The sequence below is a fragment of the Clarias gariepinus genome, chromosome 9 (assembly GCF_024256425.1).
Source record: "Clarias gariepinus isolate MV-2021 ecotype Netherlands chromosome 9, CGAR_prim_01v2, whole genome shotgun sequence".
Lineage (NCBI taxonomy): Eukaryota > Metazoa > Chordata > Actinopteri > Siluriformes > Clariidae > Clarias > Clarias gariepinus.
This window is the reverse complement of record NC_071108.1, coordinates 2,072,974-2,095,428: the sequence shown is the minus strand read 5'-3', so window position 1 is coordinate 2,095,428 and position 22,455 is coordinate 2,072,974. Positions and strand designations below refer to the sequence as shown.

The window sequence follows — 22,455 nt, the reverse complement described above, 5'->3', positions numbered from 1 at the left end:
AGGGTACCTCAGGACTCAGCTTAAAAGCCACTGGCAAAGACAAATAACAGTGTTTAAACAAAGATCACATCGCATGCTTCTACAGTATGTTCAGCTGAAAATCGTTACATGTCTCCTGCTGAGCTGGTTGAGTGGAAAACACTCTAGTCTCGAAACTGCCCTTTTGTTTAGCTCACGTCAGCCACCTCAGTGTCTGGAGGAATGCCTCAGGCACCGCATTACCACGAAGGGCTAAGGCATCTTGAGCTCCTGTGGTAGCGTGGCCGAGTGGTCTAAGGCGCTGGATTTAGGCTCCAGTCTCAATGGAGGCGTGGGTTCAAATCCCACCGCTGCCAGGATGCAATTTTAAAGGCACAAGCCACTGTCTTCAGGATCTTTGGAAGGGTTCATGCTGAACCGTGGAGAGCCCAATTAGGACAAAATTCCAAGATGTACAGCACTGGCTCTATAGCTTCTCAAATGTTGGTGGGCTTTTCCAAATTCTCTTTGCATATCCAGGTAAGAAGAACAGTTACACTGTCCCAAAAAAAAAACGCGTCTCTTAAGCGCGATAAGCTATCTGGACGAGGTGGCCGAGAGGTTAAGGCGATGGACTGCTAATCCATTGTGCTCTGCACGCGTGGGTTCGAATCCCACCTTCGTCGCTTGTTTAGCCCCATCTTTACGTGAACAGTGGGCTTGATTGCAGACACCAGGCGAATACAGGTCCATGAGACCGACTACAGTAGACTGGAGTGAGAAAGATGAAAACCTAGCGTGGTACCTATGCGCTTTGCAACCATGATCTGTATTTACATGCTGGTTGGCCGCCATTTCTGTGAGGCTCTTGCGTCGCTGAAGGCCTGTCAAAGATTACAGTAACAAGGAAACTTCATCCTTACCTCCTTCTTTTCCACAGACTGGGATGGAAGTTTCTATGTGCGAGCTATGTCAACAAGCGATGAACTGCCAATCCAACGTGCACAGCTCAAGCGGTTATGGATCCCGTTGCTCTTGAAAAGACTTTGCATAATCAGTCTTACTGAAGTAAAAAAAAGAAATAGCGCAGACATTAATCTCCCATCCCACCGATGCCAGAAAGGTCTCCTTCTGCACACAGTAAATGTCTGACAGGTGACCGCAGTGTACAAAACATGGAACAATGGTTCCCAAACCGGGTTCTGAAGCAGCCCCTGTCCTGCACATGTTAATGTTTTCCCTGCTCTAGCACAACCACTTCAATTCAGAAAAGGCTATTAATTAGCTGTTCAATTGAGTCGGATATGCCGGGAGTGGAGAACACACAAAGATGTGCAGGGCAGAGGGTACCTCAGGACTCAGCTTAAAAGCCACTGGCAAAGACAAATAACGGTGTTTAAACAAAGATCACATCGCATGCTTCTACAGTATGTTCAGCTGAAAATCGTTACATGTCTCCTGCTGAGCTGGTTGAGTGGAAAACACTCTAGTCTCGAAACTGCCCTTTTGTTTAGCTCACGTCAGCCACCTCAGTGTCTGGAGGAATGCCTCAGGCACCGCATTACCACGAAGGGCCAAGGCATCTTGAGCTCCTGTGGTAGCGTGGCCGAGTGGTCTAAGGCGCTGGATTTAGGCTCCAGTCTCAATGGAGGCGTGGGTTCAAATCCCACCGCTGCCAGGATGCAATTTTAAAGGCACAAGCCACTGTCTTCAGGATCTTTGGAAGGGTTCATGCTGAACCGTGGAGAGCCCAATTAGGACAAAATTCCAAGATGTACAGCACTGGCTCTATAGCTTCTCAAATGTTGGTGGGCTTTTCCAAATTCTCTTTGCATATTTAAGTACGAAGAACAGTTACACTGTCCCAAAAAAAAAACGCGTCTCTTAAGCGGAATAAGCTATCTGGACGAGGTGGCCGAGAGGTTAAGGCGATGGACTGCTAATCCATTGTGCTCTGCACGCGTGGGTTCGAATCCCACCTTCGTCGCTTGTTTAGCCCCATCTTTACATGAACAGTGGGCTTGATTGCAGACACGAGGCGAATACAGGTCCATGAGACCGACTACAGTAGACTGGAGTGAGAAAGATAAAAAAACCTAGCGTGGTACCTATGCGCTTTGCAACCATGATCTGTATTTACATGCTGGTTGGCCGCAGCTTCTGTGAGGCTCTTGCGTCGCTGGAGGCCTGTCAAAGATTACAGTAACAAGGAAACTTCATCCTTACCTCCTTCTTTTCCACAGACTGGGATGGAAGTTTCTATGTGCGAGCTATGTCAACAAGCGATGAACTGCCAATCCAACGTGCACAGCTCAAGCGGTTATGGATCCCGTTGCTCTTGAAAAGACTTTGCATAATCAGTCTTACTGAAGTAAAAAAAAGAAATAGCGCAGACATTAATCTCCCATCCCACCGATGCCAGAAAGGTCTCCTTCTGCACACAGTAAATGTCTGACAGGTGACCGCAGTGTACAAAACATGGAACAATGGTTCCCAAACCGGGTTCTGAAGCAGCCCCTGTCCTGCACATGTTAATGTTTTCCCTGCTCTAGCACAACCACTTCAATTCAGAAAAGGCTATTAATTAGCTGTTCAATTGAGTCGGATATGCCGGGAGTGGAGAACACACAAAGATGTGCAGGGCAGAGGGTACCTCAGGACTCAGCTTAAAAGCCACTGGCAAAGACAAATAACGGTGTTTAAACAAAGATCACATCGCATGCTTCTACAGTATGTTCAGCTGAAAATCGTTACATGTCTCCTGCTGAGCTGGTTGAGTGGAAAACACTCTAGTCTCGAAACTGCCCTTTTGTTTAGCTCACGTCAGCCACCTCAGTGTCTGGAGGAATGCCTCAGGCACCGCATTACCACGAAGGGCTAAGGCATCTTGAGCTCCTGTGGTAGCGTGGCCGAGTGGTCTAAGGCGCTGGATTTAGGCTCCAGTCTCAATGGAGGCGTGGGTTCAAATCCCACCGCTGCCAGGATGCAATTTTAAAGGCACAAGCCACTGTCTTCAGGATCTTTGGAAGGGTTCATGCTGAACCGTGGAGAGCCCAATTAGGACAAAATTCCAAGATGTACAGCACTGGCTCTATAGCTTCTCAAATGTTGGTGGGCTTTTCCAAATTCTCTTTGCATATCCAGGTAAGAAGAACAGTTACACTGTCCCAAAAAAAAAACGCGTCTCTTAAGCGCGATAAGCTATCTGGACGAGGTGGCCGAGAGGTTAAGGCGATGGACTGCTAATCCATTGTGCTCTGCACGCGTGGGTTCGAATCCCACCTTCGTCGCTTGTTTAGCCCCATCTTTACATGAACAGTGGGCTTGATTGCAGACACCAGGCGAATACAGGTCCATGAGACCGACTACAGTAGACTGGAGTGAGAAAGATGAAAACCTAGCGTGGTACCTATGCGCTTTGCAACCATGATCTGTATTTACATGCTGGTTGGCCGCCATTTCTGTGAGGCTCTTGCGTCGCTGAAGGCCTGTCAAAGATTACAGTAACAAGGAAACTTCATCCTTACCTCCTTCTTTTCCACAGACTGGGATGGAAGTTTCTATGTGCGAGCTATGTTAACAAGCGATGAACTGCCAATCCAACGTGCACAGCTCAAGCGGTTATGGATCCCGTTGCTCTTGAAAAGACTTTGCATAATCAGTCTTACTGAAGTAAAAAAAAGAAATAGCGCAGACATTAATCTCCCATCCCACCGATGCCAGAAAGGTCTCCTTCTGCACACAGTAAATGTCTGACAGGTGACCGCAGTGTACAAAACATGGAACAATGGTTCCCAAACCTGGTTCTGAAGCAGCCTCTGTCCTGCACATGTTAATGTTTTCCCTGCTCTAGCACAACCACTTCAATTCAGAAAAGGCTATTAATTAGCTGTTCAATTGAGTCGGATATGCCGGGAGTGGAGAACACACAAAGATGTGCAGGGCAGAGGGTACCACAGGACTCAGCTTAAAAGCCACTGGCAAAGACAAATAACGGTGTTTAAACAAAGATCACATCGCATGCTTCTACAGTATGTTCAGCTGAAAATCGTTACATGTCTCCTGCTGAGCTGGTTGAGTGGAAAACACTCTAGTCTCGAAACTGCCCTTTTGTTTAGCTCACGTCAGCCACCTCAGTGTCTGGAGGAATGCCTCAGGCACCGCATTACCACGAAGGGCTAAGGCATCTTGAGCTCCTGTGGTAGCGTGGCCGAGTGGTCTAAGGCGCTGGATTTAGGCTCCAGTCTCAATGGAGGCGTGGGTTCAAATCCCACCGCTGCCAGGATGCAATTTTAAAGGCACAAGCCACTGTCTTCAGGATCTTTGGAAGGGTTCATGCTGAACCGTGGAGAGCCCAATTAGGACAAAATTCCAAGATGTACAGCACTGGCTCTATAGCTTCTCAAATGTTGGTGGGCTTTTCCAAATTCTCTTTGCATATCCAGTTAAGAAGAACAGTTACACTGTGCCAAAAGAAAAACGCGTCTCTTAAGCGGGATAAGCTATCTGGACGAGGTGGCCGAGAGGTTAAGGCGATGGACTGCTAATCCATTGTGCTCTGCACGCGTGGGTTTGAATCCCACCTTCGTCGCTTGTTTAGCCCCATCTTTACATGAAAAGTCCATGAGACCGACTACAGTAGACTGGAGTGAGAAAGATGAAAACCTAGCGTGGTACCTATGCGCTTTGCAACCATGATCTGTATTTACATGCTGGTTGGCCGCCATTTCTGTGAGGCTCTTGCGTCGCTGAAGGCCTGTCAAAGATTACAGTAACAAGGAAACTTCATCCTTACCTCCTTCTTTTCCACAGACTGGGATGGAAGTTTCTATGTGCGAGCTATGTTAACAAGCGATGAACTGCCAATCCAACGTGCACAGCTCAAGCGGTTATGGATCCCGTTGCTCTTGAAAAGACTTTGCATAATCAGTCTTACTGAAGTAAAAAAAAGAAATAGCGCAGACATTAATCTCCCATCCCACCGATGCCAGAAAGGTCTCCTTCTGCACACAGTAAATGTCTGACAGGTGACCGCAGTGTACAAAACATGGAACAATGGTTCCCAAACCTGGTTCTGAAGCAGCCTCTGTCCTGCACATGTTAATGTTTTCCCTGCTCTAGCACAACCACTTCAATTCAGAAAAGGCTATTAATTAGCTGTTCAATTGAGTCGGATATGCCGGGAGTGGAGAACACACAAAGATGTGCAGGGCAGAGGGTACCACAGGACTCAGCTTAAAAGCCACTGGCAAAGACAAATAACGGTGTTTAAACAAAGATCACATCGCATGCTTCTACAGTATGTTCAGCTGAAAATCGTTACATGTCTCCTGCTGAGCTGGTTGAGTGGAAAACACTCTAGTCTCGAAACTGCCCTTTTGTTTAGCTCACGTCAGCCACCTCAGTGTCTGGAGGAATGCCTCAGGCACCGCATTACCACGAAGGGCTAAGGCATCTTGAGCTCCTGTGGTAGCGTGGCCGAGTGGTCTAAGGCGCTGGATTTAGGCTCCAGTCTCAATGGAGGCGTGGGTTCAAATCCCACCGCTGCCAGGATGCAATTTTAAAGGCACAAGCCACTGTCTTCAGGATCTTTGGAAGGGTTCATGCTGAACCGTGGAGAGCCCAATTAGGACAAAATTCCAAGATGTACAGCACTGGCTCTATAGCTTCTCAAATGTTGGTGGGCTTTTCCAAATTCTCTTTGCATATCCAGCTAAGAAGAACAGTTACACTGTCCCAAAAAAAAAACGCGTCTCTTAAGCGCGATAAGCTATCTGGACGAGGTGGCCGAGAGGTTAAGGCGATGGACTGCTAATCCATTGTGCTCTGCACGCGTGGGTTCGAATCCCACCTTCGTCGCTTGTTTAGCCCCATCTTTACATGAACAGTGGGCTTGATTGCAGACACCAGGCGAATACAGGTCCATGAGACCGACTACAGTAGACTGGAGTGAGAAAGATGAAAACCTAGTGTGGTACCTATGCGCTTTGCAACCATGATCTGTATTTACATGCTGGTTGGCCGCCATTTCTGTGAGGCTCTTGCGTCGCTGAAGGCCTGTCAAAGATTACAGTAACAAGGAAACTTCATCCTTACCTCCTTCTTTTCCACAGACTGGGATGGAAGTTTCTATGTGCGAGCTATGTCAACAAGCGATGAACTGCCAATCCAACGTGCACAGCTCAAGCGGTTATGGATCCCGTTGCTCTTGAAAAGACTTTGCATAATCAGTCTTACTGAAGTAAAAAAAAGAAATAGCGCAGACATTAATCTCCCATCCCACCGATGCCAGAAAGGTCTCCTTCTGCACACAGTAAATGTCTGACAGGTGACCGCAGTGTACAAAACATGGAACAATGGTTCCCAAACCGGGTTCTGAAGCAGCCCCTGTCCTGCACATGTTAATGTTTTTCCTGCTCTAGCACAACCACTTCAATTCAGAAAAGGCTATTAATTAGCTGTTCAATTGAGTCGGATATGCCGGGAGTGGAGAACACACAAAGATGTGCAGGGCAGAGGGTACCTCAGGACTCAGCTTAAAAGCCACTGGCAAAGACAAATAACGGTGTTTAAACAAAGATCACATCGCATGCTTCTACAGTATGTTCAGCTGAAAATCGTTACATGTCTCCTGCTGAGCTGGTTGAGTGGAAAACACTCTAGTCTCGAAACTGCCCTTTTGTTTAGCTCACGTCAGCCACCTCAGTGTCTGGAGGAATGCCTCAGGCACCGCATTACCACGAAGGGCTAAGGCATCTTGAGCTCCTGTGGTAGCGTGGCCGAGTGGTCTAAGGCGCTGGATTTAGGCTCCAGTCTCAATGGAGGCGTGGGTTCAAATCCCACCGCTGCCAGGATGCAATTTTAAAGGCACAAGCCACTGTCTTCAGGATCTTTGGAAGGGTTCATGCTGAACCGTGGAGAGCCCAATTAGGACAAAATTCCAAGATGTACAGCACTGGCTCTATAGCTTCTCAAATGTTGGTGGGCTTTTCCAAATTCTCTTTGCATATCCAGGTAAGAAGAACAGTTACACTGTCCCAAAAAAAAAACGCGTCTCTTAAGCGCGATAAGCTATCTGGACGAGGTGGCCGAGAGGTTAAGGCGATGGACTGCTAATCCATTGTGCTCTGCACGCGTGGGTTCGAATCCCACCTTCGTCGCTTGTTTAGCCCCATCTTTACATGAACAGTGGGCTTGATTGCAGACACCAGGCGAATACAGGTCCATGAGACCGACTACAGTAGACTGGAGTGAGAAAGATGAAAACCTAGCGTGGTACCTATGCGCTTTGCAACCATGATCTGTATTTACATGCTGGTTGGCCGCCATTTCTGTGAGGCTCTTGCGTCGCTGATGGCCTGTCAAAGATTACAGTAACAAGGAAACTTCATCCTTACCTCCTTCTTTTCCACAGACTGGGATGGAAGTTTCTATGTGCGAGCTATGTCAACAAGCGATGAACTGCCAATCCAACGTGCACAGCTCAAGCGGTTATGGATCCCGTTGCTCTTGAAAAGACTTTGCATAATCAGTCTTACTGAAGTAAAAAAAAGAAATAGCGCAGACATTAATCTCCCATCCCACCGATGCCAGAAAGGTCTCCTTCTGCACACAGTAAATGTCTGACAGGTGACCGCAGTGTACAAAACATGGAACAATGGTTCCCAAACCGGGTTCTGAAGCAGCCCCTGTCCTGCACATGTTAATGTTTTCCCTGCTCTAGCACAACCACTTCAATTCAGAAAAGGCTATTAATTAGCTGTTCAATTGAGTCGGATATGCCGGGAGTGGAGAACACACAAAGATGTGCAGGGCAGAGGGTACCTCAGGACTCAGCTTAAAAGCCACTGGCAAAGACAAATAACGGTGTTTAAACAAAGATCACATCGCATGCTTCTACAGTATGTTCAGCTGAAAATCGTTACATGTCTCCTGCTGAGCTGGTTGAGTGGAAAACACTCTAGTCTCGAAACTGCCCTTTTGTTTAGCTCACGTCAGCCACCTCAGTGTCTGGAGGAATGCCTCAGGCACCGCATTACCACGAAGGGCTAAGGCATCTTGAGCTCCTGTGGTAGCGTGGCCGAGTGGTCTAAGGCGCTGGATTTAGGCTCCAGTCTCAATGGAGGCGTGGGTTCAAATCCCACCGCTGCCAGGATGCAATTTTAAAGGCACAAGCCACTGTCTTCAGGATCTTTGGAAGGGTTCATGCTGAACCGTGGAGAGCCCAATTAGGACAAAATTCCAAGATGTACAGCACTGGCTCTATAGCTTCTCAAATGTTGGTGGGCTTTTCCAAATTCTCTTTGCATATCCAGGTAAGAAGAACAGTTACACTGTCCCAAAAAAAAAACGCGTCTCTTAAGCGCGATAAGCTATCTGGACGAGGTGGCCGAGAGGTTAAGGCGATGGACTGCTAATCCATTGTGCTCTGCACGCGTGGGTTCGAATCCCACCTTCGTCGCTTGTTTAGCCCCATCTTTACATGAACAGTGGGCTTGATTGCAGACACCAGGCGAATACAGGTCCATGAGACCGACTACAGTAGACTGGAGTGAGAAAGATGAAAACCTAGCGTGGTACCTATGCGCTTTGCAACCATGATCTGTATTTACATGCTGGTTGGCCGCCATTTCTGTGAGGCTCTTGCGTCGCTGAAGGCCTGTCAAAGATTACAGTAACAAGGAAACTTCATCCTTACCTCCTTCTTTTCCACAGACTGGGATGGAAGTTTCTATGTGCGAGCTATGTCAACAAGCGATGAACTGCCAATCCAACGTGCACAGCTCAAGCGGTTATGGATCCCGTTGCTCTTGAAAAGACTTTGCATAATCAGTCTTACTGAAGTAAAAAAAAGAAATAGCGCAGACATTAATCTCCCATCCCACCGATGCCAGAAAGGTCTCCTTCTGCACACAGTAAATGTCTGACAGGTGACCGCAGTGTACAAAACATGGAACAATGGTTCCCAAACCGGGTTCTGAAGCAGCCCCTGTCCTGCACATGTTAATGTTTTCCCTGCTCTAGCACAACCACTTCAATTCAGAAAAGGCTATTAATTAGCTGTTCAATTGAGTCGGATATGCCGGGAGTGGAGAACACACAAAGATGTGCAGGGCAGAGGGTACCTCAGGACTCAGCTTAAAAGCCACTGGCAAAGACAAATAACGGTGTTTAAACAAAGATCACATCGCATGCTTCTACAGTATGTTCAGCTGAAAATCGTTACATGTCTCCTGCTGAGCTGGTTGAGTGGAAAACACTCTAGTCTCGAAACTGCCCTTTTGTTTAGCTCACGTCAGCCACCTCAGTGTCTGGAGGAATGCCTCAGGCACCGCATTACCACGAAGGGCTAAGGCATCTTGAGCTCCTGTGGTAGCGTGGCCGAGTGGTCTAAGGCGCTGGATTTAGGCTCCAGTCTCAATGGAGGCGTGGGTTCAAATCCCACCGCTGCCAGGATGCAATTTTAAAGGCACAAGCCACTGTCTTCAGGATCTTTGGAAGGGTTCATGCTGAACCGTGGAGAGCCCAATTAGGACAAAATTCCAAGATGTACAGCACTGGCTCTATAGCTTCTCAAATGTTGGTGGGCTTTTCCAAATTCTCTTTGCATATCCAGGTAAGAAGAACAGTTACACTGTCCCAAAAAAAAAACGCGTCTCTTAAGCGCGATAAGCTATCTGGACGAGGTGGCCGAGAGGTTAAGGCGATGGACTGCTAATCCATTGTGCTCTGCACGCGTGGGTTCGAATCCGACCTTCGTCGCTTGTTTAGCCCCATCTTTACATGAACAGTGGGCTTGATTGCAGACACCAGGCGAATACAGGTCCATGAGACCGACTACAGTAGACTGGAGTGAGAAAGATGAAAACCTAGCGTGGTACCTATGCGCTTTGCAACCATGATCTGTATTTACATGCTGGTTGGCCGCCATTTCTGTGAGGCTCTTGCGTCGCTGAAGGCCTGTCAAAGATTACAGTAACAAGGAAACTTCATCCTTACCTCCTTCTTTTCCACAGACTGGGATGGAAGTTTCTATGTGCGAGCTATGTCAACAAGCGATGAACTGCCAATCCAACGTGCACAGCTCAAGCGGTTATGGATCCCGTTGCTCTTGAAAAGACTTTGCATAATCAGTCTTACTGAAGTAAAAAAAAGAAATAGCGCAGACATTAATCTCCCATCCCACCGATGCCAGAAAGGTCTCCTTCTGCACACAGTAAATGTCTGACAGGTGACCGCAGTGTACAAAACATGGAACAATGGTTCCCAAACCGGGTTCTGAAGCAGCCCCTGTCCTGCACATGTTAATGTTTTCCCTGCTCTAGCACAACCACTTCAATTCAGAAAAGGCTATTAATTAGCTGTTCAATTGAGTCGGATATGCCGGGAGTGGAGAACACACAAAGATGTGCAGGGCAGAGGGTACCTCAGGACTCAGCTTAAAAGCCACTGGCAAAGACAAATAACGGTGTTTAAACAAAGATCACATCGCATGCTTCTACAGTATGTTCAGCTGAAAATCGTTACATGTCTCCTGCTGAGCTGGTTTAGTGGAAAACACTCTAGTCTCGAAACTGCCCTTTTGTTTAGCTCACGTCAGCCACCTCAGTGTCTGGAGGAATGCCTCAGGCACCGCATTACCACGAAGGGCTAAGGCATCTTGAGCTCCTGTGGTAGCGTGGCCGAGTGGTCTAAGGCGCTGGATTTAGGCTCCAGTCTCAATAGAGGCGTGGGTTCAAATCCCACCGCTGCCAGGATGCAATTTTAAAGGCACAAGCCACTGTCTTCAGGATCTTTGGAAGGGTTCATGCTGAACCGTGGAGAGCCCAATTAGGACAAAATTCCAAGATGTACAGCACTGGCTCTATAGCTTCTCAAATGTTGGTGGGCTTTTCCAAATTCTCTTTGCATATCCAGGTAAGAAGAACAGTTACACTGTCCCAAAAAAAAAACGCGTCTCTTAAGCGCGATAAGCTATCTGGACGAGGTGGGCGAGAGTTTAAGGCGATGGACTGCTAATCCATTGTGCTCTGCACGCGTGGGTTCGAATCCCACCTTCGTCGCTTGTTTAGCCCCATCTTTACATGAACAGTGGGCTTGATTGCAGACACCAGGCGAATACAGGTCCATGAGACCGACTACAGTAGACTGGAGTGAGAAAGATGAAAACCTAGCGTGGTACCTATGCGCTTTGCAACCATGATCTGTATTTACATGCTGGTTGGCCGCCATTTCTGTGAGGCTCTTGCGTCGCTGAAGGCCTGTCAAAGATTACAGTAACAAGGAAACTTCATCCTTACCTCCTTCTTTTCCACAGACTGGGATGGAAGTTTCTATGTGCGAGCTATGTCAACAAGCGATGAACTGCCAATCCAACGTGCACAGCTCAAGCGGTTATGGATCCCGTTGCTCTTGAAAAGACTTTGCATAATCAGTCTTACTGAAGTAAAGAAAAGAAATAGCGCAGACATTAATCTCCCATCCCACCGATGCCAGAAAGGTCTCCTTCTGCACACAGTAAATGTCTGACAGGTGACCGCAGTGTACAAAACATGGAACAATGGTTCCCAAACCGGGTTCTGAAGCAGCCCCTGTCCTGCACATGTTAATGTTTTCCCTGCTCTAGCACAACCACTTCAATTCAGAAAAGGCTATTAATTAGCTGTTCAATTGAGTCGGATATGCCGGGAGTGGAGAACACACAAAGATGTGCAAGGCAGAGGGTACCTCAGGACTCAGCTTAAAAGCCACTGGCAAAGACAAATAACGGTGTTTAAACAAAGATCACATCGCATGCTTCTACAGTATGTTCAGCTGAAAATCGTTACATGTCTCCTGCTGAGCTGGTTGAGTGGAAAACACTAGTCTCGAAACTGCCCTTTTGTTTAGCTCACGTCAGCCACCTCAGTGTCTGGAGGAATGCCTCAGGCACCGCATTACCACGAAGGGCTAAGGCATCTTGAGCTCCTGTGGTAGCGTGGCCGAGTGGTCTAAGGCGCTGGATTTAGGCTCCAGTCTCAATGGAGGCGTGGGTTCAAATCCCACCGCTGCCAGGATGCAATTTTAAAGGCACAAGCCACTGTCTTCAGGATCTTTGGAAGGGTTCATGCTGAACCGTGGAGAGCCCAATTAGGACAAAATTCCAAGATGTACAGCACTGGCTCTATAGCTTCTCAAATGTTGGTGGGCTTTTCCAAATTCTCTTTGCATATCCAGGTAAGAAGAACAGTTACACTGTCCCAAAAAAAAAACGCGTCTCTTAAGCGCGATAAGCTATCTGGACGAGGTGGCCGAGAGGTTAAGGCGATGGACTGCTAATCCATTGTGCTCTGCACGCGTGGGTTCGAATCCCACCTTCGTCGCTTGTTTAGCCCCATCTTTACATGAACAGTGGGCTTGATTGCAGACACGAGGCGAATACAGGTCCATGAGACCGACTACAGTAGACTGGAGTGAGAAAGATAAAAAAACCTAGCGTGGTACCTATGCGCTTTGCAACCATGATCTGTATTTACATGCTGGTTGGCCGCAGCTTCTGTGAGGCTCTTGCGTCACTGGAGGCCTGTCAAAAATTACAGTAACAAGGAAACTTCATCCTTACCTCCTTCTTTTCCACAGACTGGGATGGAAGTTTCTATGTGCGAGCTATGTCAACAAGCGATGAACTGCCAATCCAACGTGCACAGCTCAAGCGGTTATGGATCCCGTTGCTCTTGAAAAGACTTTGCATAATCAGTCTTACTGAAGTAAAAAAAAGAAATAGCGCAGACATTAATCTCCCATCCCACCGATGCCAGAAAGGTCTCCTTCTGCACACAGTAAATGTCTGACAGGTGACCGCAGTGTACAAAACATGGAACAATGGTTCCCAAACCGGGTTCTGAAGCAGCCCCTGTCCTGCACATGTTAATGTTTTCCCTGCTCTAGCACAACCACTTCAATTCAGAAAAGGCTATTAATTAGCTGTTCAATTGAGTCGGATATGCCGGGAGTGGAGAACACACAAAGATGTGCAGGGCAGAGGGTACCTCAGGACTCAGCTTAAAAGCCACTGGCAAAGACAAATAACGGTGTTTAAACAAAGATCACATCGCATGCTTCTACAGTATGTTCAGCTGAAAATCGTTACATGTCTCCTGCTGAGCTGGTTGAGTGGAAAACACTCTAGTCTCGAAACTGCCCTTTTGTTTAGCTCACGTCAGCCACCTCAGTGTCTGGAGGAATGCCTCAGGCACCGCATTACCACGAAGGGCTAAGGCATCTTGAGCTCCTGTGGTAGCGTGGCCGAGTGGTCTAAGGCGCTGGGGTTAGGCTCCAGTCTCAATGGAGGCGTGGGTTCAAATCCCACCGCTGCCAGGATGCAATTTTAAAGGCACAAGCCACTGTCTTCAGGATCTTTGGAAGGGTTCATGCTGAACCGTGGAGAGCCCAATTAGGACAAAATTCCAAGATGTACAGCACTGGCTCTATAGCTTCTCAAATGTTGGTGGGCTTTTCCAAATTCTCTTTGCATATTTAAGTACGAAGAACAGTTACACTGTCCCAAAAAAAAAACGCGTCTCTTAAGCGGAATAAGCTATCTGGACGAGGTGGCCGAGAGGTTAAGGCGATGGACTGCTAATCCATTGTGCTCTGCACGCGTGGGTTCGAATCCCACCTTCGTCGCTTGTTTAGCCCCATCTTTACATGAACAGTGGGCTTGATTGCAGACACCAGGCGAATACAGGTCCATGAGACCGACTACAGTAGACTGGAGTGAAAAAGATGAAAACCTAGCGTGGTACCTATGCGTTTTGCAACCATGATCTGTATTTACATGCTGGTTGGCCGCCATTTCTGTGAGGCTCTTGCGTCGCTGAAGGCCTGTCAAAGATTACAGTAACAAGGAAACTTCATCCTTACCTCCTTCTTTTCCACAGACTGGGATGGAAGTTTCTATGTGCGAGCTATGTCAACAAGCGATGAACTGCCAATCCAACGTGCACAGCTCAAGCGGTTATGGATCCCGTTGCTCTTGAAAAGACTTTGCATAATCAGTCTTACTGAAGTAAAAAAAAGAAATAGCGCAGACATTAATCTCCCATCCCACCGATGCCAGAAAGGTCTCCTTCTGCACACAGTAAATGTCTGACAGGTGACCGCAGTGTACAAAACATGGAACAATGGTTCCCAAACCTGGTTCTGAAGCAGCCTCTGTCCTGCACATGTTAATGTTTTCCCTGCTCTAGCACAACCACTTCAATTCAGAAAAGGCTATTAATTAGCTGTTCAATTGAGTCGGATATGCCGGGAGTGGAGAACACACAAAGATGTGCAGGGCAGAGGGTACCTCAGGACTCAGCTTAAAAGCCACTGGCAAAGACAAATAACGGTGTTTAAACAAAGATCACATCGCATGCTTCTACAGTATGTTCAGCTGAAAATCGTTACATGTCTCCTGCTGAGCTGGTTGAGTGGAAAACACTCTAGTCTCGAAACTGCCCTTTTGTTTAGCTCACGTCAGCCACCTCAGTGTCTGGAGGAATGCCTCAGGCACCGCATTACCACGAAGGGCTAAGGCATCTTGAGCTCCTGTGGTAGCGTGGCCGAGTGGTCTAAGGCGCTGGATTTAGGCTCCAGTCTCAATGGAGGCGTGGGTTCAAATCCCACCGCTGCCAGGATGCAATTTTAAAGGCACAAGCCACTGTCTTCAGGATCTTTGGAAGGGTTCATGCTGAACCGTGGAGAGCCCAATTAGGACAAAATTCCAAGATGTACAGCACTGGCTCTATAGCTTCTCAAATGTTGGTGGGCTTTTCCAAATTCTCTTTGCATATCCAGCTAAGAAGAACAGTTACACTGTCCCAAAAAAAAAACGCGTCTCTTAAGCGCGATAAGCTATCTGGACGAGGTGGCCGAGAGGTTAAGGCGATGGACTGCTAATCCATTGTGCTCTGCACGCGTGGGTTCGAATCCCACCTTCGTCGCTTGTTTAGCCCCATCTTTACATGAACAGTGGGCTTGATTGCAGACACCAGGCGAATACAGGTCCATGAGACCGACTACAGTAGACTGGAGTGAGAAAGATGAAAACCTAGTGTGGTACCTATGCGCTTTGCAACCATGATCTGTATTTACATGCTGGTTGGCCGCCATTTCTGTGAGGCTCTTGCGTCGCTGAAGGCCTGTCAAAGATTACAGTAACAAGGAAACTTCATCCTTACCTCCTTCTTTTCCACAGACTGGGATGGAAGTTTCTATGTGCGAGCTATGTCAACAAGCGATGAACTGCCAATCCAACGTGCACAGCTCAAGCGGTTATGGATCCCGTTGCTCTTGAAAAGACTTTGCATAATCAGTCTTACTGAAGTAAAAAAAAGAAATAGCGCAGACATTAATCTCCCATCCCACCGATGCCAGAAAGGTCTCCTTCTGCACACAGTAAATGTCTGACAGGTGACCGCAGTGTACAAAACATGGAACAATGGTTCCCAAACCGGGTTCTGAAGCAGCCCCTGTCCTGCACATGTTAATGTTTTTCCTGCTCTAGCACAACCACTTCAATTCAGAAAAGGCTATTAATTAGCTGTTCAATTGAGTCGGATATGCCGGGAGTGGAGAACACACAAAGATGTGCAGGGCAGAGGGTACCTCAGGACTCAGCTTAAAAGCCACTGGCAAAGACAAATAACGGTGTTTAAACAAAGATCACATCGCATGCTTCTACAGTATGTTCAGCTGAAAATCGTTACATGTCTCCTGCTGAGCTGGTTGAGTGGAAAACACTCTAGTCTCGAAACTGCCCTTTTGTTTAGCTCACGTCAGCCACCTCAGTGTCTGGAGGAATGCCTCAGGCACCGCATTACCACGAAGGGCTAAGGCATCTTGAGCTCCTGTGGTAGCGTGGCCGAGTGGTCTAAGGCGCTGGATTTAGGCTCCAGTCTCAATGGAGGCGTGGGTTCAAATCCCACCGCTGCCAGGATGCAATTTTAAAGGCACAAGCCACTGTCTTCAGGATCTTTGGAAGGGTTCATGCTGAACCGTGGAGAGCCCAATTAGGACAAAATTCCAAGATGTACAGCACTGGCTCTATAGCTTCTCAAATGTTGGTGGGCTTTTCCAAATTCTCTTTGCATATCCAGGTAAGAAGAACAGTTACACTGTCCCAAAAAAAAAACGCGTCTCTTAAGCGCGATAAGCTATCTGGACGAGGTGGCCGAGAGGTTAAGGCGATGGACTGCTAATCCATTGTGCTCTGCACGCGTGGGTTCGAATCCCACCTTCGTCGCTTGTTTAGCCCCATCTTTACATGAACAGTGGGCTTGATTGCAGACACCAGGCGAATACAGGTCCATGAGACCGACTACAGTAGACTGGAGTGAGAAAGATGAAAACCTAGCGTGGTACCTATGCGCTTTGCAACCATGATCTGTATTTACATGCTGGTTGGCCGCCATTTCTGTGAGGCTCTTGCGTCGCTGATGGCCTGTCAAAGATTACAGTAACAAGGAAACTTCATCCTTACCTCCTTCTTTTCCACAGACTGGGATGGAAGTTTCTATGTGCGAGCTATGTCAACAAGCGATGAACTGCCAATCCAACGTGCACAGCTCAAGCGGTTATGGATCCCGTTGCTCTTGAAAAGACTTTGCATAATCAGTCTTACTGAAGTAAAAAAAAGAAATAGCGCAGACATTAATCTCCCATCCCACCGATGCCAGAAAGGTCTCCTTCTGCACACAGTAAATGTCTGACAGGTGACCGCAGTGTACAAAACATGGAACAATGGTTCCCAAACCGGGTTCTGAAGCAGCCCCTGTCCTGCACATGTTAATGTTTTCCCTGCTCTAGCACAACCACTTCAATTCAGAAAAGGCTATTAATTAGCTGTTCAATTGAGTCGGATATGCCGGGAGTGGAGAACACACAAAGATGTGCAGGGCAGAGGGTACCTCAGGACTCAGCTTAAAAGCCACTGGCAAAGACAAATAACGGTGTTTAAACAAAGATCACATCGCATGCTTCTACAGTATGTTCAGCTGAAAATCGTTACATGTCTCCTGCTGAGCTGGTTGAGTGGAAAACACTCTAGTCTCGAAACTGCCCTTTTGTTTAGCTCACGTCAGCCACCTCAGTGTCTGGAGGAATGCCTCAGGCACCGCATTACCACGAAGGGCTAAAGCATCTCAAGCTCCTGTGGTAGCGTGGCCGAGTGGTCTAAGGCGCTGGATTTAGGCTCCAGTCTCAATGGAGGCGTGGGTTCAAATCCCACCGCTGCCAGGATGCAATTTTAAAGGCACAAGCCACTGTCTTCAGGATCTTTGGAAGGGTTCATGCTGAACCGTGGAGAGCCCAATTAGGACAAAATTCCAAGATGTACAGCACTGGCTCTATAGCTTCTCAAATGTTGGTGGGCTTTTCCAAATTCTCTTTGCATATTTAAGTACGAAGAACAGTTACACTGTCCCAAAAAAAAAACGCGTCTCTTAAGCGGAATAAGCTATCTGGACGAGGTGGCCGAGAGGTTAAGGCGATGGACTGCTAATCCATTGTGCTCTGCACGCGTGGGTTCGAATCCCACCTTCGTCGCTTGTTTAGCCCCATCTTTACATGAACAGTGGGCTTGATTGCAGACACCAGGCGAATACAGGTCCATGAGACCGACTACAGTAGACTGGAGTGAGAAAGATGAAAACCTAGCGTGGTACCTATGCGCTTTGCAACCATGATCTGTATTTACATGCTGGTTGGCCGCCATTTCTGTGAGGCTCTTGCGTCGCTGAAGGCCTGTCAAAGATTACAGTAACAAGGAAACTTCATCCTTACCTCCTTCTTTTCCACAGACTGGGATGGAAGTTTCTATGTGCGAGCTATGTCAACAAGCGATGAACTGCCAATCCAACGTGCACAGCTCAAGCGGTTATGGATCCCGTTGCTCTTGAAAAGACTTTGCATAATCAGTCTTACTGAAGTAAAAAAAAGAAATAGCGCAGACATTAATCTCCCATCCCACCGATGCCAGAAAGGTCTCCTTCTGCACACAGTAAATGTCTGACAGGTGACCGCAGTGTACAAAACATGGAACAATGGTTCCCAAACCGGGTTCTGAAGCAGCCCCTGTCCTGCACATGTTAATGTTTTCCCTGCTCTAGCACAACCACTTCAATTCAGAAAAGGCTATTAATTAGCTGTTCAATTGAGTCGGATATGCCGGGAGTGGAGAACACACAAAGATGTGCAGGGCAGAGGGTACCTCAGGACTCAGCTTAAAAGCCACTGGCAAAGACAAATAACGGTGTTTAAACAAAGATCACATCGCATGCTTCTACAGTATGTTCAGCTGAAAATCGTTACATGTCTCCTGCTGAGCTGGTTGAGTGGAAAACACTCTAGTCTCGAAACTGCCCTTTTGTTTAGCTCACGTCAGCCACCTCAGTGTCTGGAGGAATGCCTCAGGCACCGCATTACCACGAAGGGCTAAGGCATCTTGAGCTCCTGTGGTAGCGTGGCCGAGTGGTCTAAGGCGCTGGATTTAGGCTCCAGTCTCAATGGAGGCGTGGGTTCAAATCCCACCGCTGCCAGGATGCAATTTTAAAGGCACAAGCCACTGTCTTCAGGATCTTTGGAAGGGTTCATGCTGAACCGTGGAGAGCCCAATTAGGACAAAATTCCAAGATGTACAGCACTGGCTCTATAGCTTCTCAAATGTTGGTGGGCTTTTCCAAATTCTCTTTGCATATCCAGGTAAGAAGAACAGTTACACTGTCCCAAAAAAAAAACGCGTCTCTTAAGCGCGATAAGCTATCTGGACGAGGTGGCCGAGAGGTTAAGGCGATGGACTGCTAATCCATTGTGCTCTGCACGCGTGGGTTCGAATCCCACCTTCGTCGCTTGTTTAGCCCCATCTTTACATGAACAGTGGGCTTGATTGCAGACACCAGGCGAATACAGGTCCATGAGACCGACTACAGTAGACTGGAGTGAGAAAGATGAAAACCTAGCGTGGTACCTATGCGCTTTGCAACCATGATCTGTATTTACATGCTGGTTGGCCGCCATTTCTGTGAGGCTCTTGCGTCGCTGAAGGCCTGTCAAAGATTACAGTAACAAGGAAACTTCATCCTTACCTCCTTCTTTTCCACAGACTGGGATGGAAGTTTCTATGTGCGAGCTATGTCAACAAGCGATGAACTGCCAATCCAACGTGCACAGCTCAAGCGGTTATGGATCCCGTTGCTCTTGAAAAGACTTTGCATAATCAGTCTTACTGAAGTAAAAAAAAGAAATAGCGCAGACATTAATCTCCCATCCCACCGATGCCAGAAAGGTCTCCTTCTGCACACAGTAAATGTCTGACAGGTGACCGCAGTGTACAAAACATGGAACAATGGTTCCCAAACCGGGTTCTGAAGCAGCCCCTGTCCTGCACATGTTAATGTTTTCCCTGCTCTAGCACAACCACTTCAATTCAGAAAAGGCTATTAATTAGCTGTTCAATTGAGTCGGATATGCCGGGAGTGGAGAACACACAAAGATGTGCAGGGCAGAGGGTACCTCAGGACTCAGCTTAAAAGCCACTGGCAAAGACAAATAACGGTGTTTAAACAAAGATCACATCGCATGCTTCTACAGTATGTTCAGCTGAAAATCGTTACATGTCTCCTGCTGAGCTGGTTTAGTGGAAAACACTCTAGTCTCGAAACTGCCCTTTTGTTTAGCTCACGTCAGCCACCTCAGTGTCTGGAGGAATGCCTCAGGCACCGCATTACCACGAAGGGCTAAGGCATCTTGAGCTCCTGTGGTAGCGTGGCCGAGTGGTCTAAGGCGCTGGATTTAGGCTCCAGTCTCAATAGAGGCGTGGGTTCAAATCCCACCGCTGCCAGGATGCAATTTTAAAGGCACAAGCCACTGTCTTCAGGATCTTTGGAAGGGTTCATGCTGAACCGTGGAGAGCCCAATTAGGACAAAATTCCAAGATGTACAGCACTGGCTCTATAGCTTCTCAAATGTTGGTGGGCTTTTCCAAATTCTCTTTGCATATCCAGGTAAGAAGAACAGTTACACTGTCCCAAAAAAAAAACGCGTCTCTTAAGCGCGATAAGCTATCTGGACGAGGTGGGCGAGAGTTTAAGGCGATGGACTGCTAATCCATTGTGCTCTGCACGCGTGGGTTCGAATCCCACCTTCGTCGCTTGTTTAGCCCCATCTTTACATGAACAGTGGGCTTGATTGCAGACACCAGGCGAATACAGGTCCATGAGACCGACTACAGTAGACTGGAGTGAGAAAGATGAAAACCTAGCGTGGTACCTATGCGCTTTGCAACCATGATCTGTATTTACATGCTGGTTGGCCGCCATTTCTGTGAGGCTCTTGCGTCGCTGAAGGCCTGTCAAAGATTACAGTAACAAGGAAACTTCATCCTTACCTCCTTCTTTTCCACAGACTGGGATGGAAGTTTCTATGTGCGAGCTATGTCAACAAGCGATGAACTGCCAATCCAACGTGCACAGCTCAAGCGGTTATGGATCCCGTTGCTCTTGAAAAGACTTTGCATAATCAGTCTTACTGAAGTAAAAAAAAGAAATAGCGCAGACATTAATCTCCCATCCCACCGATGCCAGAAAGGTCTCCTTCTGCACACAGTAAATGTCTGACAGGTGACCGCAGTGTACAAAACATGGAACAATGGTTCCCAAACCGGGTTCTGAAGCAGCCCCTGTCCTGCACATGTTAATGTTTTCCCTGCTCTAGCACAACCACTTCAATTCAGAAAAGGCTATTAATTAGCTGTTCAATTGAGTCGGATATGCCGGGAGTGGAGAACACACAAAGATGTGCAAGGCAGAGGGTACCTCAGGACTCAGCTTAAAAGCCACTGGCAAAGACAAATAACGGTGTTTAAACAAAGATCACATCGCATGCTTCTACAGTATGTTCAGCTGAAAATCGTTACATGTCTCCTGCTGAGCTGGTTGAGTGGAAAACACTAGTCTCGAAACTGCCCTTTTGTTTAGCTCACGTCAGCCACCTCAGTGTCTGGAGGAATGCCTCAGGCACCGCATTACCACGAAGGGCTAAGGCATCTTGAGCTCCTGTGGTAGCGTGGCCGAGTGGTCTAAGGCGCTGGATTTAGGCTCCAGTCTCAATGGAGGCGTGGGTTCAAATCCCACCGCTGCCAGGATGCAATTTTAAAGGCACAAGCCACTGTCTTCAGGATCTTTGGAAGGGTTCATGCTGAACCGTGGAGAGCCCAATTAGGACAAAATTCCAAGATGTACAGCACTGGCTCTATAGCTTCTCAAATGTTGGTGGGCTTTTCCAAATTCTCTTTGCATATTTAAGTACGAAGAACAGTTACACTGTCCCAAAAAAAAAACGCGTCTCTTAAGCGGAATAAGCTATCTGGACGAGGTGGCCGAGAGGTTAAGGCGATGGACTGCTAATCCATTGTGCTCTGCACGCGTGGGTTCGAATCCCACCTTCGTCGCTTGTTTAGCCCCATCTTTACATGAACAGTGGGCTTGATTGCAGACACGAGGCGAATACAGGTCCATGAGACCGACTACAGTAGACTGGAGTGAGAAAGATGAAAACCTAGCGTGGTACCTATGCGCTTTGCAACCATGATCTGTATTTACATGCTGGTTGGCCGCAGCTTCTGTGAGGCTCTTGCGTCACTGGAGGCCTGTCAAAAATTACAGTAACAAGGAAACTTCATCCTTACCTCCTTCTTTTCCACAGACTGGGATGGAAGTTTCTATGTGCGAGCTATGTCAACAAGCGATGAACTGCCAATCCAACGTGCACAGCTCAAGCGGTTATGGATCCCGTTGCTCTTGAAAAGACTTTGCATAATCAGTCTTACTGAAGTAAAAAAAAGAAATAGCGCAGACATTAATCTCCCATCCCACCGATGCCAGAAAGGTCTCCTTCTGCACACAGTAAATGTCTGACAGGTGACCGCAGTGTACAAAACATGGAACAATGGTTCCCAAACCGGGTTCTGAAGCAGCCCCTGTCCTGCACATGTTAATGTTTTCCCTGCTCTAGCACAACCACTTCAATTCAGAAAAGGCTATTAATTAGCTGTTCAATTGAGTCGGATATGCCGGGAGTGGAGAACACACAAAGATGTGCAGGGCAGAGGGTACCTCAGGACTCAGCTTAAAAGCCACTGGCAAAGACAAATAACGGTGTTTAAACAAAGATCACATCGCATGCTTCTACAGTATGTTCAGCTGAAAATCGTTACATGTCTCCTGCTGAGCTGGTTGAGTGGAAAACACTCTAGTCTCGAAACTGCCCTTTTGTTTAGCTCACGTCAGCCACCTCAGTGTCTGGAGGAATGCCTCAGGCACCGCATTACCACGAAGGGCTAAGGCATCTTGAGCTCCTGTGGTAGCGTGGCCGAGTGGTCTAAGGCGCTGGGGTTAGGCTCCAGTCTCAATGGAGGCGTGGGTTCAAATCCCACCGCTGCCAGGATGCAATTTTAAAGGCACAAGCCACTGTCTTCAG

At 47.6% G+C, this 22,455-nt stretch overlaps 31 non-coding genes across 31 annotated transcripts; all 31 read left to right on the top strand.

Annotated features, from left to right (window-relative positions):
* Positions 1–253: 253 nt before the first annotated feature.
* Positions 254–335, top strand: trnal-uag (transfer RNA leucine (anticodon UAG)). The gene has a single exon. It is a non-coding gene; the product is annotated as a tRNA-Leu (tRNA).
* Positions 336–562: 227 nt separating this feature from the next.
* trnas-gcu (transfer RNA serine (anticodon GCU)) lies at positions 563–644 on the top strand. The gene has a single exon. It is a non-coding gene; the product is annotated as a tRNA-Ser (tRNA).
* Positions 645–1,554: 910 nt separating this feature from the next.
* Positions 1,555–1,636, top strand: trnal-uag (transfer RNA leucine (anticodon UAG)). Its single transcript has one exon. It is a non-coding gene; the product is annotated as a tRNA-Leu (tRNA).
* A 227-nt stretch (positions 1,637–1,863) lies between these two features.
* On the top strand, positions 1,864–1,945 carry trnas-gcu (transfer RNA serine (anticodon GCU)). The gene has a single exon. It is a non-coding gene; the product is annotated as a tRNA-Ser (tRNA).
* Positions 1,946–2,857: 912 nt separating this feature from the next.
* On the top strand, positions 2,858–2,939 carry trnal-uag (transfer RNA leucine (anticodon UAG)). The gene has a single exon. It is a non-coding gene; the product is annotated as a tRNA-Leu (tRNA).
* A 227-nt stretch (positions 2,940–3,166) lies between these two features.
* trnas-gcu (transfer RNA serine (anticodon GCU)) lies at positions 3,167–3,248 on the top strand. The gene has a single exon. It is a non-coding gene; the product is annotated as a tRNA-Ser (tRNA).
* Positions 3,249–4,158: 910 nt separating this feature from the next.
* Positions 4,159–4,240, top strand: trnal-uag (transfer RNA leucine (anticodon UAG)). The gene has a single exon. It is a non-coding gene; the product is annotated as a tRNA-Leu (tRNA).
* A 1,186-nt stretch (positions 4,241–5,426) lies between these two features.
* On the top strand, positions 5,427–5,508 carry trnal-uag (transfer RNA leucine (anticodon UAG)). Its single transcript has one exon. It is a non-coding gene; the product is annotated as a tRNA-Leu (tRNA).
* A 227-nt stretch (positions 5,509–5,735) lies between these two features.
* trnas-gcu (transfer RNA serine (anticodon GCU)) lies at positions 5,736–5,817 on the top strand. The gene has a single exon. It is a non-coding gene; the product is annotated as a tRNA-Ser (tRNA).
* Positions 5,818–6,727: 910 nt separating this feature from the next.
* trnal-uag (transfer RNA leucine (anticodon UAG)) lies at positions 6,728–6,809 on the top strand. The gene has a single exon. It is a non-coding gene; the product is annotated as a tRNA-Leu (tRNA).
* Positions 6,810–7,036: 227 nt separating this feature from the next.
* On the top strand, positions 7,037–7,118 carry trnas-gcu (transfer RNA serine (anticodon GCU)). Its single transcript has one exon. It is a non-coding gene; the product is annotated as a tRNA-Ser (tRNA).
* Positions 7,119–8,028: 910 nt separating this feature from the next.
* On the top strand, positions 8,029–8,110 carry trnal-uag (transfer RNA leucine (anticodon UAG)). Its single transcript has one exon. It is a non-coding gene; the product is annotated as a tRNA-Leu (tRNA).
* A 227-nt stretch (positions 8,111–8,337) lies between these two features.
* trnas-gcu (transfer RNA serine (anticodon GCU)) lies at positions 8,338–8,419 on the top strand. Its single transcript has one exon. It is a non-coding gene; the product is annotated as a tRNA-Ser (tRNA).
* Positions 8,420–9,329: 910 nt separating this feature from the next.
* trnal-uag (transfer RNA leucine (anticodon UAG)) lies at positions 9,330–9,411 on the top strand. The gene has a single exon. It is a non-coding gene; the product is annotated as a tRNA-Leu (tRNA).
* A 1,219-nt stretch (positions 9,412–10,630) lies between these two features.
* On the top strand, positions 10,631–10,712 carry trnal-uag (transfer RNA leucine (anticodon UAG)). The gene has a single exon. It is a non-coding gene; the product is annotated as a tRNA-Leu (tRNA).
* Positions 10,713–11,929: 1,217 nt separating this feature from the next.
* Positions 11,930–12,011, top strand: trnal-uag (transfer RNA leucine (anticodon UAG)). The gene has a single exon. It is a non-coding gene; the product is annotated as a tRNA-Leu (tRNA).
* A 227-nt stretch (positions 12,012–12,238) lies between these two features.
* On the top strand, positions 12,239–12,320 carry trnas-gcu (transfer RNA serine (anticodon GCU)). Its single transcript has one exon. It is a non-coding gene; the product is annotated as a tRNA-Ser (tRNA).
* Positions 12,321–13,232: 912 nt separating this feature from the next.
* trnal-uag (transfer RNA leucine (anticodon UAG)) lies at positions 13,233–13,314 on the top strand. Its single transcript has one exon. It is a non-coding gene; the product is annotated as a tRNA-Leu (tRNA).
* A 227-nt stretch (positions 13,315–13,541) lies between these two features.
* Positions 13,542–13,623, top strand: trnas-gcu (transfer RNA serine (anticodon GCU)). The gene has a single exon. It is a non-coding gene; the product is annotated as a tRNA-Ser (tRNA).
* Positions 13,624–14,533: 910 nt separating this feature from the next.
* On the top strand, positions 14,534–14,615 carry trnal-uag (transfer RNA leucine (anticodon UAG)). The gene has a single exon. It is a non-coding gene; the product is annotated as a tRNA-Leu (tRNA).
* A 227-nt stretch (positions 14,616–14,842) lies between these two features.
* On the top strand, positions 14,843–14,924 carry trnas-gcu (transfer RNA serine (anticodon GCU)). Its single transcript has one exon. It is a non-coding gene; the product is annotated as a tRNA-Ser (tRNA).
* Positions 14,925–15,834: 910 nt separating this feature from the next.
* Positions 15,835–15,916, top strand: trnal-uag (transfer RNA leucine (anticodon UAG)). Its single transcript has one exon. It is a non-coding gene; the product is annotated as a tRNA-Leu (tRNA).
* A 227-nt stretch (positions 15,917–16,143) lies between these two features.
* On the top strand, positions 16,144–16,225 carry trnas-gcu (transfer RNA serine (anticodon GCU)). The gene has a single exon. It is a non-coding gene; the product is annotated as a tRNA-Ser (tRNA).
* A 910-nt stretch (positions 16,226–17,135) lies between these two features.
* Positions 17,136–17,217, top strand: trnal-uag (transfer RNA leucine (anticodon UAG)). Its single transcript has one exon. It is a non-coding gene; the product is annotated as a tRNA-Leu (tRNA).
* A 227-nt stretch (positions 17,218–17,444) lies between these two features.
* On the top strand, positions 17,445–17,526 carry trnas-gcu (transfer RNA serine (anticodon GCU)). Its single transcript has one exon. It is a non-coding gene; the product is annotated as a tRNA-Ser (tRNA).
* Positions 17,527–18,436: 910 nt separating this feature from the next.
* trnal-uag (transfer RNA leucine (anticodon UAG)) lies at positions 18,437–18,518 on the top strand. Its single transcript has one exon. It is a non-coding gene; the product is annotated as a tRNA-Leu (tRNA).
* Positions 18,519–18,745: 227 nt separating this feature from the next.
* trnas-gcu (transfer RNA serine (anticodon GCU)) lies at positions 18,746–18,827 on the top strand. The gene has a single exon. It is a non-coding gene; the product is annotated as a tRNA-Ser (tRNA).
* A 910-nt stretch (positions 18,828–19,737) lies between these two features.
* Positions 19,738–19,819, top strand: trnal-uag (transfer RNA leucine (anticodon UAG)). The gene has a single exon. It is a non-coding gene; the product is annotated as a tRNA-Leu (tRNA).
* Positions 19,820–21,036: 1,217 nt separating this feature from the next.
* trnal-uag (transfer RNA leucine (anticodon UAG)) lies at positions 21,037–21,118 on the top strand. The gene has a single exon. It is a non-coding gene; the product is annotated as a tRNA-Leu (tRNA).
* A 227-nt stretch (positions 21,119–21,345) lies between these two features.
* Positions 21,346–21,427, top strand: trnas-gcu (transfer RNA serine (anticodon GCU)). The gene has a single exon. It is a non-coding gene; the product is annotated as a tRNA-Ser (tRNA).
* Positions 21,428–22,337: 910 nt separating this feature from the next.
* On the top strand, positions 22,338–22,419 carry trnal-uag (transfer RNA leucine (anticodon UAG)). Its single transcript has one exon. It is a non-coding gene; the product is annotated as a tRNA-Leu (tRNA).
* The last annotated feature ends 36 nt before the right edge of the window (positions 22,420–22,455 follow it).